Raw genomic sequence first — 18,865 nt, 5'->3', positions numbered from 1 at the left:
AGTGGTCCCAAACGTTATTCAGATAGAACCTGTCATGAAAGAGATATAAAGAGATTTTCTAATCTTGATCGAAAGATTGAACAATGTGTAAATTGAAAAAAGTATAAATATAATATTGAGTCTCCTTTTGTACAAGAGAGATATTATTTTACTCTTTTTTTTTTCTTTTTTCTTTTTTCTTTTTTTTTTTTTTATTTGAATAAGATGCTAACATAACTGATGGTAGTTATCTGCTGGTAGTTGTTCTGCTTATTTTTGCTCTGCTGGATGTTAATGTTGCAGCCACTTGTTCTGTTGGAGGATGCCATTTGTTCTTTCTTTGCTGTGCTTTTCTGGTTTTTTCTTTGGTTGTTGTTGGTCTCGCACCAACTGGAGCTTCAAGTTTGTGTTAGCTTCAAGCTCCTCTTTATTGACGTACTCTTTCATACTTCGTATGAATCAATAAAGATTTGTTTTGCCGATCAAAAAAAAAAATTATGAATTTTTTATTTTGTCAATTTAAATTTTAAATTTTGGATTTGTTTTCAATTTAAACTATTTGTTTATTTTCGTTAAGTACCGAAAATGCTATTTTAGTTATTAAACTCAATGAAAAAAAAAACATTTTATATACTTACATTGAGTTTAATAATTAAAATACAAATTTTTTTCATTGTTTTACTTGACACAAATAGACAAATTAAATTGATAAAATTAAAACTTTAGAATTTATTTTGTTAAATGAATCAAACTTTATTTATTTATTGTAATTGTCCCTACAATTATAGTAAGTGAGATCCTCTCTTCTACAAATTCTAGATGAACATCTTGTTTGCCGTTTAAACCACATGGTTTTCATCATATTTGATCTATCATTATGTATGATTATTGTATTAGTTTTAATGGGTTTCACAATTTATGTTTATTATTAATACAATAAAAACATGTAATAAATTGAATATTAAAAAAATGATATATGTAACATTAATAGAAAGGAAAGAACATAGGCTAAATAGTTTATTGTCTTTCTTCTCCAAATCATTGATTATGTTGCCTTGAAAATGTGAATTGAATGGGTTGTTAGTACATGTTAATCTAAGGCTTTGTTAGTACATGTTAATCTATGGCTTTAATTATCCCTCTGCTTCCTTTTATTGAATTGAACAATGGATGGATTTGATTCCTCAATATGTCATAGCCAAGTAATGTGTGTTAATGGATTGAACCCTTCAGTCTAAGTTTGTGCGTATGTCACATGTCTACTTTATTTTATAGATATTATTGTTTTAGAATTAATTTGTGACATAACCAACTAATTCCTACTAAAAAAATATTTGAAAGTTCTACTTGAACACTCTTAATCTATTTTTAATGATGTAAAATGGACTCCACTCATCGTTCCTCATCCTTCCTTTCTCTATCTCTCTCTTCTATTTCATTAAAAGTCAAAATAAGAGTGATATATTAAAAAATATAGTACTACTCTTCCTAGGGATACCAACTAATTCTTTTTGACAGCCCCTACAAAGTTGGATACTTTTTTACGAGTAATTATTCTGTAGTTCAGGACGGCCACGTGTGCTCCATGGAAGTATAATTGGTAGACAAGGTGAAATATTAATTATTTGTGTTGGTAAATGAAAAATATGAAGGACATAATAAATAATGATTGATAAATAGAATATGATCAAGTGATATTTCGAAACTATTGTATAATTTTACTTTTTTTACATTGTTCTCTCAAGACGGCCCATAGTTAATTGAAATTGGGTACCGGTGAACCAAATTCATGTTATTTTAGTTGGGACCACACGATACATTAATTAATCCATTCATATCAAATAAAATAATATAAATAGAAGTAAAATTGCAAAAATCTTATTTGTAAATCAATTGCATAGGTTCTGTTTTGTACAATTTATGGATTTATAATTGTTTTTTTTTTATTTCAGAAATTTAAGTAAAAAGAGTTTGGTGCAGTTTTTCTTGCAATTTATGAAATATAATGAACATAAAAATAAAAAATAAAAAAAATAAAAACTAATTATGAAGAAAAAAAATGAAATGATATTTACTTTTAACTTATTTAAATTATTTCTGCTTTTTAAATTGTAAGTTCTCTAAAATAAATTTCTAATAGTAATATTAATAATAATGCCTAAACTGCACCAAATATCCTAGAGTATAAGATTAAAATCACCAACATTATTTTGTTTAGATTAACACATTGTAATATCATAGTTGAGAAAATGACGAGGGACGATAGTGATTCTGAGTATTATTTTTAAAGAAAATGTCTCGTAATTTAAATTTTGTAATTCAAAAGTGGTTTAAATGGTCAAAACGACATCGTTTTGACAATTTTCATGTTGTTCTGTACTCAAAACGATCTCATTTTGACCATTTGAGTCACTTTTAAACCACAAAATTTAAGTGACGTAGCATTACCGTATTTTCAACGTGTTTCAGGAATAAAGTTATACGTGCGTGACAGTCCTCGGGAGAAGGTAAATAAAAAGAACATTAATTAAGGATACGAATCTGATAGAATGGAAACAAAAGATGGTGGCAGTTGGGTTAGTTTGTTTGCAGGCAGATAGATGTCGGTGATGATGACCACATACTGAACTGCACTTTTTTTTTCTTTTTTTGTTTTTGTTTTTTTAGTATAAGTATATATTTTTTTATTAAGTATATTTATTTAAGTCACATTAATTAATATATTTTTTTAACATATTTTTATAAAAAATTAAAAAATATATTTATTTAAACCATCTCAAACCAACTCTTATTATATTATTTATATTTATTCATACTTATTAAATTATTTTTGCCTTCTTGTTTAGAATCTCAAAAGGATTGGTAGAGAGCGGTAAATATTTTAACAATAAAAATTACAATGTCAAATTTGAGTTGTCCAGTTCGTGAATTCAGAACTTTTCGAATTATCTCTTCTCTTTTCTCTTTGAAAACGCAAGAAGGTCTGGCTTATCTTCTAAAATTAATTTACAGTCAAGTGTGTGTTGTTTACACACTCGTAAAAGTAAGCACTTATGTGAGATTAACGTTTAATCCCAAGTTTTTAACCTTTAAAATCTTATTTTTAAATTGTTGCCATTTTTTTTTTTTTTTAAATTTACTCTTAGTTAAAGGTTGAGAACGTGATTTTCGTAATTTAAATTTAATGACTTTATTTTTGCACATCTAATTTTGATAAAATTAATATTTTGAAATTTATTTGTCAAAATTTTAAAAATATTAATATCAATTATGGAATTACTTATAATAAAAAAAATTAAAAAGTTGTGAAATTTTCACAATTATGAAGCTTTACAATTTTTTGAATTTTTTTAATTTGTATGCATGTGTTTGCGTATGATAGAGAGATATTTTGGCCTTATTTGGTTTGTATTTGAGAAACATGTTTTGAGATAAAAAGTACGAAAATTTGTTTGGTTTAACTTTTTTTCAAAAGATGTTTTGAAAAATTATTTTGAAAGAGAGTTTTGGAAAAAATGATTGATTTGATGTGTATGAGAGAGAGATTTATTTGGAAAATTTGTAAACCAAACAAGTTTTGGAAAAAAAAATTTGGAAAAATTTATTTGATTTAATTACTTTTGAAAATTTATTTGTAGAAAAAAATTTTCAAAATTTTTTGAGAAACACAAACCAAATAAGGCCTTTATTTCTCTTGATTTTCAATTGATTATCACATAAATAATTTTCAAAATTGGCACATTAAATCGTACGCTTTTTCATCTTAAAAAAAACATAAAAAATAAAAAAGTGAGAAATTCATAAACATTATGTGGGAGGAGTATGGGCCCAACAACCAACTAGGAACTTTAATTGCTTCCCTTCTCTCCCCCAAAACTTCAATGCATTAATTGATTATGAGATCATGCACACGTTTTCGTCCCCAAACATGTGCAACCATGTCATATTTATCACATCAGCAATGCTACAGACCCCCACTGGGGATGACCCCCAGTGACCCCAGTGCCACGTGTCGGCCTGGGGTTGGCTGAAAACTTAAAAAAAAAAAAAAAAAAAAACTGTTTTTTTTTTTGGACCAATGGGAGGTGACCCCCAGTACCCCACTGGGGGTCCAAAGCTTTATTCTTTATCACATACTTCCACTGAGTTTGGTACTTCTTAAAAACATTTAAAATTAAATCGTTATTATTTTATTTAAGTCACATTATCTTATTTAAGTCATATTACTTCTCTATCACATCATTTTAAACATAACTCATATTTCATTAAAAGTCAAAAACAATTGTTTAGAATGATAATAGAGAGTACTAGTTGGAGTTCTATATTAATTATAATAATGTGATAATACATATATATATATATATATATATATATATATATATATATAATGTAACATTATAGGTCAAAATATCAAATTCTAAAGTGGGGCCTACCTCTAAAGCTCCCTCTAGAGCTCCACGTTTAGAGATCTCAAACAATTTTGTACTTATTATCTCACTTGTTAATATATTATTGATGTTAAGGATTTGAATATATAACATTATAGGTATCAATTGATATATTAATTAGTGTGCTAACAAATGATGTGATATAATTTTAGAAGTTTTGAATATTTATAATTTGTATATATATATTAGTGGCTAAAACATGTAACATGCGTTCAGTTCAAATAAGTAAAACTTAAATAGATTACTAATTATATGTTATGTATTACTCAAGCAATAAGAGTCTTTTTTATTAACGTGAAGGCTTTATATTCAAATCTCACTCTCTTTTCTACCTAATTATTTTTTTTTGTTTTGAATAGAAAAGTTAACACTTAGCCTATGTTCGGGAAGATGGGTTAAGTTGGGTTTAGGGTTATTTTAGTTTAAAAAAACAATATAGATTTTGTAACTTAATAAGACAAAATATCACATCAAACTCATAATCATTATATTTTTTTCTCACAAAAAGTTAAAAAAGTCAAAAAGTCATTCTTAAACGAGACTTTTTAGCCCTAAGTTAAAATAGTTAAAAAGTCAAAAAACAAACTCACTTCCCAAACGAACCCTTAATATAAGGAGTAGTTTTTAGAGAAAATTGTTGAAAAATCCACTCTAGCAATTGTTTAAGGCATTAGATGTAGATTTTTTTGTAAGAGGTCCACCTTTTATAAAATAATTTAATGAGAAATCCTTATTAGTTTTGGAGGACATTTTGTTTTCAATTTTACCTCTTAATTTATCTGTTTACTTTTTTTGACTATCTATTCAAATTTATATCTATCTATTTAAATTATTTTCAATCTATTCAAATTTTTTTGACTATATATTCATATTCATATCTATTTGTTAAATTTTTTTCCCTATCTGTTCAAAATGTATGGATTTATCTCTCTAACTGTTCAAAATCTGTGAATTTTTCTTACTATCTTTTCAAAATCTATGAATTTTTTTATTTGCTATCTATTCATTTTTTTATTTGTAAAAAAATTATTGGTTTAATTTTTTTTCCTATCTGTTAAAAATATCTGTCCAATTTTTTTAAAACCACCATCTGTCCAATTATTACGGTTTACAAAAAAAAAAAGTAAGAACTTCTTCAAGCTTTCACCGTCGCAGTTCCTCATGCTCCTCCTCTACTTCTCTCAGATCGGCGCTAGAGTTCTGATGCCTGACGTTGCCGTTGGGTACGACAGATCGTCTGAGAGGATAAATCTGAGAGGACTTAGAGAATCAGAGGGGATGGCGGGGGAGACGGAGAGAGATGAAAGACAACGACGGCGGCGAAGAGACATGCAACGAAGGTGGTTGTTCGTTCGTAATGGCAGTCGGTAGATAGGGAAGTTGGTGTCGGACTCCAGCGACGTTGCAAAGGCGCCAGATTTGTGAGTGAGAAGGGAGAGAGAGAGAGGAAAGGCTAGGGGTGTTCGCGGATCGGTTTTGTGCGGTTTGCGGTTCGGTTTTGACCCGCCCGCATCTATGCGGTTTGGGAAAAAGTCAACCCGCAACCGCCCGCAGTGCGGTTTGCGGTTTGTGCCAATAGGGTATGCAAATGTGCGGGCGGTTGCGGGCGGTTTGCGGTTTATACTTTTTTCTTTAAAAATTAATTTTCGAGTTTTTTTTTCCCAGCGAATTTAGACATCAGATTCATTTTATATATTTGTGATAACAATTTTTGATGAGTTTACAAATAAAAATTGAATATCAATACATTAAATGAAAGTACCCAAAACAAAGAGACCCTACACTAACATTTTTGCCATGAAAAAATGTATATCAATGCATTAAAGGTTGTACTCAATTAGAATTGTCAGTTCAGTAATCGATAATCAAACTATAAGTTCTATCGACCATTAGAAGGAAAATTTTATTAGGAAAAAGTAGATGAATCACCAATAAAAATCATATAAGAAACCAAGTTTAGGACTTGATAATTCTACGGCATTAAGAAAGTTGAGAAATACTTAAAAATAAGGATCCTAGTGTCATAGAGAATATAATGGTGCTCCTGTAAAAGTTACAAAGTTGGTATATAAAAAAAATAATAATAATAATAACTAAAATGCGGGCGGTTTTTGCAGGTTGCGGGTTTAAACCGCGACCCGCCCACAACCTGCAAATTTGTCATATTTCAAACCGCATCCGCCCGCATTATGTTTGCGAAACCGCCCATTTATATGCGGGTTGGACAGATTGGGCGGTTTGAACGGTTCGGATAAACCGTTGCCCACCCCTAGAAAATTGGAACCAATCCAATCCGTTATTTACAGTTCCTAAAAAATTGGAACCAATCCAATCCGTTTAAATCATGGAACCAATCCAATCTGGTTGGGATAAAACCAGGACCAATCCGTTATTTACAGTTCCTAAAAAATTGGAACCAATCCAATCCGTTTAAATCATGGAACCAATCCGAACCAATCCATTTAAATACGGATTGGATCGGTTTAGGACCACGGATTCACATAATTAAATAACAAAAATATATATATAACACTTGAATTTCATAAAAATATAAACATAGCGCTATATTAGTTCCATAATAGCAACATATTTTTCTATAATAACGACATACTGTTCTAGAATTTAAACAACCATAAGAAAACTGGTTTCACCATAAGTATTTAGACCATTGCAAATTAAAACTTAAAACTAACAAACAAAAGTAATAAAAGAAGATATTATACGATTTTAGGTTTGAGTTTAGATTTTACATAGAATAAGAAAAGATACTATGGGGGAGGATGTATAATAAAAATATAGACTATTTGTATACGGTCCGGATCGGTTCCAATCCGGAACCGTGGGATTCAATCCGGAACCAATCCGTGAACTACGGATTTTTAATTATTCAATCCGGAACCGAACCACGGATTCAAAAAACCAATCCAAACCTATCGGATTGGACTGGACTGGATCGGATTACGGATTTCACGGATTCCTTGCTCAACCCTAATACACGTGGATAATATAGTCATTTTGCATATCCTTGTTCGTAGAAATAAAATAGGTTAAAGTGTGGACTTTTTGAATATAAAAAATCTAAAATTAAATTTATTATTTTTTATTGTGTCTAGGACACATATTACGAAAACATTTAATGCCCTTAACAACCTCTATTTGTATGGAAAATTGTTGAACATAAATAAAAGTAAATTTGGTCGTTAACTAGGGCAGTGGCTTGCCTTTAGTCTCATATTAGATTGAAAAATATTGTTGGGTCCATAGAGATTTAGGAGTTGTTTGGAGTGTCTTAAATAAGTATATTTTTTAATTTTTTATAAAATATGGATTGGGTATGAGTTGGGTTTGAAGTAATGTGATAGAGAGGTGATGTGACTTAAATAAGATAATGTGACTTAAATAAGATAGTGACTTTTTGACTTTTTAGATTTTTTCAAAGATGTCAAACTTGGCTTTATTACGGGTCTCGTGAAGGATCATTACGGGTCTCGTTTCGATAATTTGAATCATTTAATGTCTAAAACTCGTTAAGTATCATATGTCTGTAAAAAATTACATTGATCGGATATCGATAGTTGTCTAATCGGGGCAATTTTCTATGAATTGTTTATTTTTTCACTGTCTATTTTTTTTTATAAAAAACTAATTTGATTACGTAGTTATCGATATCCAATCAACATGATATTTTACAGACATATAATACTCAAATAGTTCTATACATTGAACGATTTGCTACAAATAAAAACATGGCATTTTTGCTACAAATTAAAACATGGCTGTGTTTAAGACTACAAGGCATTTTTGCTACAAATAAAAATAATAATTCCTTAATTTGGATGGCCATATTTCATTATAAAATAAATTAAAAAATTATAATAATATTGATGAATGATACTATAATATTTCAACCAAAAAATAAAAATAAAAATCTATTTCTCCTTGTCAAAAAAAAAAAAAAAAAAAAAATTATTATGTTCTTATTACGTAAAAAGCAATAAAAATTAAAAAAACAAAAGTAGGGTAAAAGGTAGAAAAAAAAACAATAAAATTAAAGAATAAAACGAAAGAAAGCACAAAAGGGTATTTTGGTCCATATGTAAAATAAATTTTCTTCAATGACAGCTTTTAAGTTTGTACAATTTCCTATGCAACTACTCTTTGGCTCAATTTGGTTAGGTTAAAAATGGTAGAAAGTAAAAGAAATAAAAATAAATAAAAATTTTCTAAATTTTTTTAGTATGAAAGTAGTGAAAGTTATAAAAAAAATAATTTTTTTTTTTGCAACTCATAATAACATGGTAACTAAGTTTTAGTTTCTTGCATCCAAAAAAACAAAAAAAATATTAAAAAATTTAAATTTGTTATAAAGAAAGTACTTATAATTAAAATTTTTATTTTCTTATAAACTTTTCATCTTAATCAAATTCATAGGAGTAAATATTTTTTTTTCACTTTATTTTCTTTCATTTTCATTATTCATAATTTATTTCTTTCTAATCAAACAAAATTTTAAGACAGATGTTAATAAAAATCTTTTTAATTAACCGTAAGACCTTATGTTAAAATCTCTCCATCTTTTCTATCTAATTAATTTTCATGCCTTTCCTTTGATACATTCGGACGGTGGTTGGTCAGTGCAGTGGATCCCACACACGAACACTAAAAAGTCTCATTATTTAATGACGGGATATCCTATCCATATGAGTAAAGTAGCTTGGTCGAATCAGACAAAGGCTCCACAAGAAACTCCTCGTCCCAATGTGTTCGGTTTTTATTCTTAATAATCCCGTTTGATAAAATTTCTTTGAGTTGTAATTTTATTCGCACTTTTATTTCAGTGAGGTTATGAGTTTTTAGATACTAATCAAACTAGAATCGTGCCTTGCAGAGAAGTTTGTGGTGTTTAATTCTTTCAAGATTGCCACTTCACTGACTATGACAGGGATTGAACTGCCCAGTCAACTCGCGGGGGTCTAAGGGGCAGTGCCCCTTGGTGGGTCCGGGGCAGCGCCACGGCGGGGTTGAGGGGCAGCGCCCCCGAAGCAAAATGCAAAAATGCATTCAAAATTGCCTCCACGCTCGAGCAGAAAATGCTGAGTTCTAGAAGTTTAGTGAGTCTACAAATATACCGTGATCCGTGTTTTCACGCTCGAGCGTCCATTTCCCCGCTCGAGCGTACATCCTGGTTTGGAACATGTCTTATAGAGTCCCTGCTCGAGCGTCAATTCCCATGCTCGAGCGGACACCGCGATTTTAGATTTTATAAATTCGCAAGTTGCTCCAAATCTAGGTTAATACCTCCAGATCTTCTTCTTGGATATTAGGATTTTTATCGGGAGCTATTTTGCTAGTTTTCTTTGATGTTTAATTGAGTATTCAACTCATGGTTTAAGAAGGATACATCAAAGGTTTTGTTTGCTTATTCAACATAAGAGAGAGAGTTGTTCTTCGGTGGATTCTGGTGAATTCAAGCCTGAAGCTTTGGTGGATTCTAAAGTGGCTCATCATCGTCGTGATTCGACATTGGCGTTGTGGATTCAACGTTGGGCAACACAATTCTGAGGTGAAGACGGGATTGAAAGAGGCACATAGAGGTTGGTTCAATTTGGGCATGGATTCGCTAGGTAATTGAGAGTATACCTGTGTAATTCCTTTATGTCTTTTTAGTGGTTTGTTTTGTGGCTTTTGCTCGTGGTTTTTTATCACAATTGGAGGCACTCAAATTGTGATTTTTTCACGTAAAATCATTGTGCTGATTTGTCTTTGATTGTTTGATTGAGATTGATTTTTACTCATTAAAATTGATACATAATTACAAAACAATATCTAGGGGATTTCTAGATTTTTCATAATGAATATGAGTCCCAAGCCCAAAATAGTGCGAACATGCCCATTGATTTAGCCAGCTTAATGTATGCTCAAAACCAGGCTGAGTCTCTTCACTAAAGAGATTCATACTAGCCAAGCACTTCTCTGCCTCCTCCTTCCAATTTGATTCACCATAAGTGATGTACCACAGATCAATCAGAGCCACAACGCACTCATCCCTTGATCTTGCAATGATCGTCTTCTTAGGTTCACTGTCTCCAAGCTCTAGAAGTCTGTTCTTGATCAAATTCTTTGCATCCTGGACTCTCATCCCTGCATAGAGAAACTTTAAAAAAATCTCAGAAAAACTCACCAAGGAATATCTTCATAAATAAATCTGAAAAAAGAGAGAAAGAAGAATCGAAGAGGAAGAAGAAAGAGGAAGAAGAAAAAGAGGAACCCACTGTAGACACCCCATTTTTGACCGCCTTTAAGACTTGGATGCGACTGATGGTTTTGGAAGTTGTGCAGTGCAAAGGGTCAATTTCTTCGGCAAGAGGAGAGTCAAATCTCAACTTCATACCCCTTTTTGGACCAAAACAATCTTGATCAAAAGATTTTAGACCTTAAAACCCTCTCTTTCAAAACGTTTTTGAAATAAAGTTTTTACGATGTTCCGAGGCTCGCATTTTGTCAAATGTTGTGCTATTCAGTAAACCGAGCAAGGACAAAGTGGAAATGAATGAAAGAGAGATGAAATCTTTAAAAAATATTTCAAAACACCTTGTCTAGGGGTTTGGAGTTTAAGAAAAGAGAAGAAGAGAAAGGAAAACTAGTTTGGAGAAGTTCGGCATGAATCCGGGTAGGACCAAATCTACGCGGCTTCACCGAAACGGGCATAACTCTTTGCACAGGAGGCATTTTGATGCGAGGTTGGCGCCATTGGAAAGCTAACTTCTGGGGCTTCAATGCGGCCACATGGAAAACCAGAAAATAAGATGGCCGACCAGATTTTTTGGTCAAAAGTGGTTCAACATGAATCCGGGAAGGAGAGAAAATATCTGCGCGGCTTCACCGAAACGGGCATAACTCTTTGCACAGGAGGAATTAAGATATGGGCCACCACCGTTGAAAAGCTTACTTCTGGAGCTTCATTTTTCACTCAAGAATCTCCTAAGGACAAGTCCGGGTGGGGGAGATATGATTGGTTGAAGTCCGTTTGGACCGAATCTGTGCGGCTTCACCAAAACTAGCATAACGTTTTGCACAAGAGGAATTTTAATGCAAGGTTTGCGGCATTGGAAAGATAACTTCAAGGGCTTCATGGACGACCAGCTTTAGGGCTTGAACCTTTTGACCCCTGGTCGGCCAACCAGGGGGAGTGGCCGGCCGGGCACTTGAACTGGCCGGCCTGCTTCTTGCTTTTTGCCCTCTCTGAATACTTTACAGCTGTGCCAGATGGGGGGCATTTGGTGCATCCTCCATACACGTGTATGGAGGATCTTTGAAGCTTCCAAGAGAAGCTTTGGCCTCTCTTCTCTATAAGAGAGGCCCTCCTCTTGTTTTCTAGGGGTGAGACATTTTTGGCTAAGGCACACAACCTCCCTCCTCCATTGCCACTATTCCAAGCTCCAAAACCCTAACTTTCTTGGTCCATTTACACTACAACCCTTAGCACCACACCTCCATCATCCATTCCAGCACCTTGGAAGCCATTTGCAGAGCTTGAAAGCTCACCAACTTGGTCCAAAAGCTGCTAGAGGTCGGCTCTTCAAGGGTAAGTCTTCATTTTCCCCATTTTTGCATTATTTTGCCCTATACCTTAGCTCCATTTGCAAGAATTTTTGAGCCTTGGTATAAACTGAAAATAGTCTTATTTTGAGCTCCTCTTCATATTTGTTTAAGATCATTTTTCTGTTTGAGGCCTCCTACACCCTTGCATGCTTTACCCCTCTTTGTAGGCCTTTTTTTGCATCATACTTTAGCCTTACTTGTGAACACTTTCGAGATTTGATATAAACTGTAAAGTGACTTATTTTGAGCCCTTCTTTAACTTTGTTTAAGGGCACTTTTCTGTTTGGGGTTATCTTCCTCCTATGCATGCTTCATCCCTTCATGATTAAGGCTATGCATTAGAGCACTTGCATTGGCCATGGTTTGGCCTCTTAGCCATTGAAATTCAGTGGATTTTCAGTGGTTTTGATGTATTTTTGAGGGCCAAAATTAGAGGGGGGTGACCCCCTCTCTCCTTGTCTTGTTTAGGGGTCTTTTGGGCCTTCCAAAGTGGCTCTATTTTGCATGCATTGAAGTCACTTTTTGGGACCAATTTTGTGGGTTTTAGGGTCTGGCTTAGGTCTGTCCAGGGCCCTTTTGATCATATTTTATGCCTACAACGCATGTGTAGAGCAATCTCATTCAAGGCCTTTTGAGGGGGCCTTTCATCATATGCTTCCTTGACTGATTTCAGGGCCAATTTTGTGAGTTTTAGGCTTGTGATATTTGATTTCCAGAGTTGGTTTGGTCATGCTAAGTGTCTATCTTATATGTACTTAACAACCCCTTGAATGGCCTTCCAAAGAAGCCCTTCATTTTTGCATGTATTGGCTGCATTTCAGTGATTATTTGGGCATATTTTGACATATTTTATTCACTGTTTTTGGCTGGTTTGACGAGTTCTCATTTGCTTCATATACATGCCATGTAAACTATGCTTGCTAGCTGAATTTGTATGCTATTTTAGTCCATCATGTTAGCACTTTTTGGCCATGCTCTAAACTAGAAATGTGCATATTTTGGGACTGCCTTGGCTCTGTCTTTTGACTACATGATCAAATAATGCTTGCTTTGTATACTTGTGGTTCAATACATTGGACTAGTTTTGAGTTTCGGGGCTTATTTCTTGCTTAGTGTGCCATGTTTGCATGATTCGGGACCATTGTTTATCATGTTTCAGTGCTGGAAATTGCATATTTGTATGTCATCTTTCATCCCTTGCCATGCTTTGGTAGAGTGGTATTTATGCCTTAGGTTCGATCCTCGGTTTGCGTGTGTGTGTGCACACATTTCGGTTGTCTCATTTTCATCTAATGGCTGCTGATGTGAGTGTGGCTGAGGTCCACTCATGTTGGTGTAAGTCCATCATGCATTGTGTATGCCTTTTCAATTCATAACATTGTGTATGCTAGGCTGCGCGTTAGAGCTTTGTGTATGCCAGGTTGTATGTTAGTTGCATTGTGTATGCCATTTCATTTGCATTGTGTTTGGGATAGGAGTTAGCCCAAGCACGGGAAACGAGGGACGTTTCGTACTCCGAGTGACGGAACATGTCTCAATTCCCCGTCGCCGACACTCCGGATTACCCATGATAGAGTTTAGGTCTTGTTGTGTTTTCATGTGCATTCATTTCATATTGAGTCGTGCAATTCGACTCCTCGGCCATCATGCATCGATATGCGTGATTGGTGGCACGAGGATCGAGGACTACACTCCCTGAAGAGTAGTCGTGCATACTTATGTGAAAATACTTTGCCATGTCCCTTTCTTGCTCTCTGTTGCAACAAATCAGAAATCAGCAGCTTTCTAAAGCCTTGTACAACATTCCGGCATTAATTGCAAACTGAGGCGAATCGGGGCATCGCAATGGATTTCCGCGCAGGGCAACTCAAGCATGCATCTCCCATCATTCGGAATAGAGCTGAGACAGTCCATAGGCTTGCATGCTAATTTACTCGCTTTCCTAGATTAATTTGTTAATTAATTAGGGTTTTGTAATATTTAATTATTCATTTTGGACTGTCTATTATTTATTCGGACCCTCCGAGCGAGGGCACAATTGTAAGAAGTGTGCGTGTGTGTGATGTATGTCTTCCAACCCCATGTCTTTCTCCCTTTTATTTACCAGCTTATGATGGTTAGAATAGGGCATGTTTCAATTAGCATACAGTATGATAGCATGTTTGCATTCATTCATCTGTCTTGCACGCACCGGGCTCGGCGCATCATACTAACTGCATTTGTATTTCAATTCCAAATTGAATACGTGTTAGCTGTAGCATCATCATATGCCATGTTTAGAATAGCCGAGCCTATTGTAATTTCTTTTTGCATGTGTTGCATTAGGCATTTCTGTATAGTTAGGATCATGCATGGATTTCTAACATAGCTTTTGTTTTGGCTTGGAGTACTAGGTAAGCTTTTATGCTTTAGCATCCTTGTATGCGTGTGAGTGACTGCCATGATAGCATGCTTACCATGAGGCTAATTGCTTATGTGAAATAACTTCCTGAATGCCTGTGGGTGAAGGTTGGGTTATTTGGATTGGAACAATTCATCAATTGTGAGTTTTAAGCCCGCTAGATAGTGGTAAATCATCTTGTTTTCTAAGCCCACCTGAGGGTGGCAAACCCACATTTTAGCCTACTTGCGGGTAGCACCATCAAACCATTTTCAAATAAACAAACATGAAATGTTTTGTTCCAATTCAAGCGATCCAGTCTATATTTGTATGCTGTGCGCATCACATAGTAAATCTAAGCTAATAACTGGAATAAGAACGCATAATGTTTTCAAAACTAGATATCATGGTTAGTAGAGACCGATCTTTGATCGGGTGAGCCAGGGTGCTCATGAAGTGACCTTCCCCAATCGTACCCAAGGTCCCGAGCCGAGGTAACTTTGGTGATGACGGACACGTGGCCTTAGGCAACGAGTCAGGGTTTCTTAAATTTTTCAAAATAAAATATTTAGGTGGCGACTCTGTATTTGGCAAAGCAGTCCATATTTGGTACTTCGTTCAAAAAAATCTGTTTTCAAAAACGATTTGCCGGATTTGGACTTTTTGATGATTTCATCGGTCTTGCATTGCACTCTACGAGATTAGATACAGGACCGTGACATTGAGTCCTGAACTGTAGTGAGCCCAATGAACAAAACGGGGGGGGATTCCCTCCCGGGACTTTCGGGGACGTCTACAGTTTCTGGCGACTCTGCTGGGGATTTAGAGAACTTGACTCGAACTCATGATATCATGTTTTGACTACACTTATGTGTTTCTTTGCATTGCATGTGCATTGGTGCGCCTAGGACACCGTGTTTGCCATCTGCTATTCCTGAACGGTTTGCCGGAGGCTTGTTTTGTCAAAGCATGTGTAGACGTCCCCGAACGCTCCCGGGAGGGTGAGCTCCCGTTCTGTTCATTTGGGGTCACTACAGCTCAGGACTCTCAAATTGTCACGGTTCTTAATCTGAACCAAAGAGTCCAAATCCGGCAAATCGTTTTGAGAAAACAGATTTTTGAAAGAAGTGCCAAACATGGACTGCTTTGCCAGATACAGAGTCGCCACCTAAATATTTTATTTTGGAAAATTTAGGAAACCCTGACTCGTTGCCTAAGGCCACGTGTCCGTCATCACCAAAGTTGCCTCGGCTAGGGAACTTGGGTACGATTGGGGAAGGTCACTTCATGAGCACCCCCGCTCGCCCGATCAAAGATCGGCCTCTACTAACCATGATATCTATTTTTGAAAACATTATGTGTTCTTATTCCGGTTATTAGCCTAGATTACTATGTGATGCGCACAGCATACAAGTATAGACTGGATCGCCTGAATTGGAACAAAATATTTCATGTTTACTTTTGAAAGATGGTTTGCTACTCACAAGTAGGCTTAAAATGCAAATTTTGCCACCCTCGGGTGGGCTTAGAAAAGATGGTTTTGCCACTATCTAGTGGGCTTAAAACAAACATTTGATGACTTGTCCTAATCCAACTAATCCAACCTTCACCCACAGGCATTCAGGCAATTATATCATGTAAGCATATAGCCTCATGGTAAGCATGCTATCATGGCAGTCACTCACACGCATGCAAAGATGCTAAAGCATAAAACTTACCGAGTACTCCAAGCCAATAACAGAAATTACATTAGAAATCCACGCATGATCCTAAGTATACAAAAATGCCTAATGCAACACATGCAAAATGCAACTATAGCAAGCTCGGCTATTCTAAACATGGCATATGAAATGCTGCAGCTAACATGTATTCAACTGGGAATCGAAAGTACAATGCAGTTAGTATGATGCGCCGAGCCCGGTGCATGCAAAACAAATGAATGAATGCAAACATGCTATCATACTGTATGCTAATTGAAATATGCCCTAATCTAACCATCATAAGCGGATAAATAAAAGGGAGAAAGACGTGGGGTTGGAAGACATACAACACACGCACGCACACTTATTACAATTGTGCCCTTGCGTAGAGGGTCCGAATAAATATACAGTCCCAAATGAAAGAATAGTACAGTCCCAAATAATACAGTCCAAATAATGTATAAATTCCTAATTAATTAACAAATTAACTAAGAAAGCTGTAAAACTGGCGTGCAAGCTAGGGACTGCCTTGCTTCTGATGAATGATGTATGTTTGGGCTGCCTTGCGCGGAAATCCACTGGGATGCCTCAATTAGCCTTTGTTTGCACCTGTTCTTGAAATGCGTGCCAAGCCTCGGAAGACCGCTGATTCTTGATTTGCTGCAATAGAGAGCAGGAAAAGGGCATAGCAATGTATTTTCACAAATGTATGCATGTCTCGATCCTCGTGCCACCAATCACGCATATCGAGGCATGATGGCCGAGGAGTCGAATTGCACAATTTAATATGAAATGAATGCACATGAAAACAAAACTAAAACCTAACTCCATCATGGATAATCCGGAGTGTCGGTGACTGGGGAATTGAGACATGTTTCGTCACTCGGAGTACGGAACGCACCTCGTTTCCCGTGCCCGGGCTAACTCCTATCCCGAACACGATGCAATATGCATGACATGCATGAAATGCGACTAAGATACAATCCTAACATACACGATGTTATGGAATGGCATACACGCTGCACGAGGTAATACACAACCGAGCATACACAATACGCTAACATACAACCTAGCATGCACAATGCTATGAAATGAAATGGCATACACAATGCATAAATGGACTTACACTAACACAAGTGGACCTCAGCCACACTCGCATAAGAGGCCATCAGATGAAAACAAAACAACTCGAAGTACGTGCACGCGTGCACGCAAACCGAGGACCGACCCTCAGGTACCGAAATGCCACTCTAATGAGACATGGCAAAGACATGGGATATGATATGCAAACATGCAAAAAAAAAAAAAAATAGTAGCAAAATGAGGGGCAAAACAGCCCCGAAACAAGGCGAAATGACACCCGATGCATGGAATTTCTCCCGAAATGCAAAATTAGGTACATGAAATGGCCTACAGCTATACAAAGCATGCATAATTGGTACATGGAATAAAAAGACAGAAGCAAGGAAGCCCCAAAATAAGCATTTTTACAGTTCAAAGCATGGCCAAACAGCAAACAAAAATAGGGCAAAACTAGCATGCAAAAATGGCCCTAAATGCGAGATAAAGAAGCAACTCACAGCTTCTGTCCCCAAACAGATTAGGGTCCTTCAACAATGTTGAAGATCGACCCAAAACATGATCTTTTACAGTTTATGGAAAACCACAAAAACCAGCACAGGTATGGCTAAACTCTCATGCAAGAAATGGGTCAAAAGATGGCCAAAGAAGCAAGTGGTGGTTTCTGGCCTTAAACACAAAGGGGCCCTTCAACAATGTTGAAGAGGGGCCAAAAATAATACACTTTACAGTTGATGGCCAGACCCAAAACAGTATGCATACAAGCCAAAAATATCATGCAAGATATGGTCAAAAAAGAGAGATATAACACAAAGTATATAAAGGATGTCTCAAACAATGAAATACCCTCAATGAAACATGAAGAGGAGGCCAAAATAAGACTTTTTTAAGTTCTGAAAATCGCCCAAAAATGGAAGCACAATAGGCTAATAAATCATGCAAAAATGGGGACCAAAAAGGGGTATAATGACAAGTGGCACATGGAGGTCCCAAACAGTGATGAGCCCTTCTTCAATGTAGAAGAAGGGCTCAAAATAAGCCCATTTACAGTTTACATCATGCTCCAAAACAGATTACATATAGGCCAAAAATATTATGCAAGATTATGGCATACAAGAGGGATAATGAAGCAAGTGCAAGATGGGGGGCTCAAACAGTGTTGAGCCCTTAATGAGAAGTGAAAAGGAGCTCAAAAAAATGCCACTTTAAGTTAGGGCTGGAGCTCAAAATAGCAAGCATGTATGGCTAAGAAATGATACAAAAATAAGCTCAAAAGAGGGGAAATACTACTCACCCTTGAAGACCAAACTTTGGTTGCTTCTTGGCTTGAGAAGTGATGCCTCCTAGCTGCTGGAAAGCTCCCCAAGCTGCTGGAAATGGAGTAGTGGTGGTGATGCTAGGTGGTGATGAAGAAAAGGTGGTAGAACTTAGGAGTTTTTGCTTGAAAGAGAGAGATGGAGGGAGATGTATATATGAAACTTGAAGGCAAATTTCTTCCAACCCTTGGACCAAAGCTGGAGGCTAGTTATATGGACCAAGAAGAGGGAGAGAATGGAGGGAAAAGGTGGGGGAAAAAGGACCAAGTTTTCCCCCAAAAGCTATCCCCCGGATACAGATATTTTTGGGGGAAAACAGCTATACAGCTGTAAAGTACACACTGTAAGGAGAGAGGCCGA

The sequence above is a fragment of the Camellia sinensis genome, chromosome 12 (assembly GCF_055761805.1).
Source record: "Camellia sinensis isolate YWXY chromosome 12, ASM5576180v1, whole genome shotgun sequence".
Lineage (NCBI taxonomy): Eukaryota > Viridiplantae > Streptophyta > Magnoliopsida > Ericales > Theaceae > Camellia > Camellia sinensis.
The sequence above is the reverse complement of the archived record's forward strand: the minus strand, read 5'-3'. Positions refer to the sequence as shown.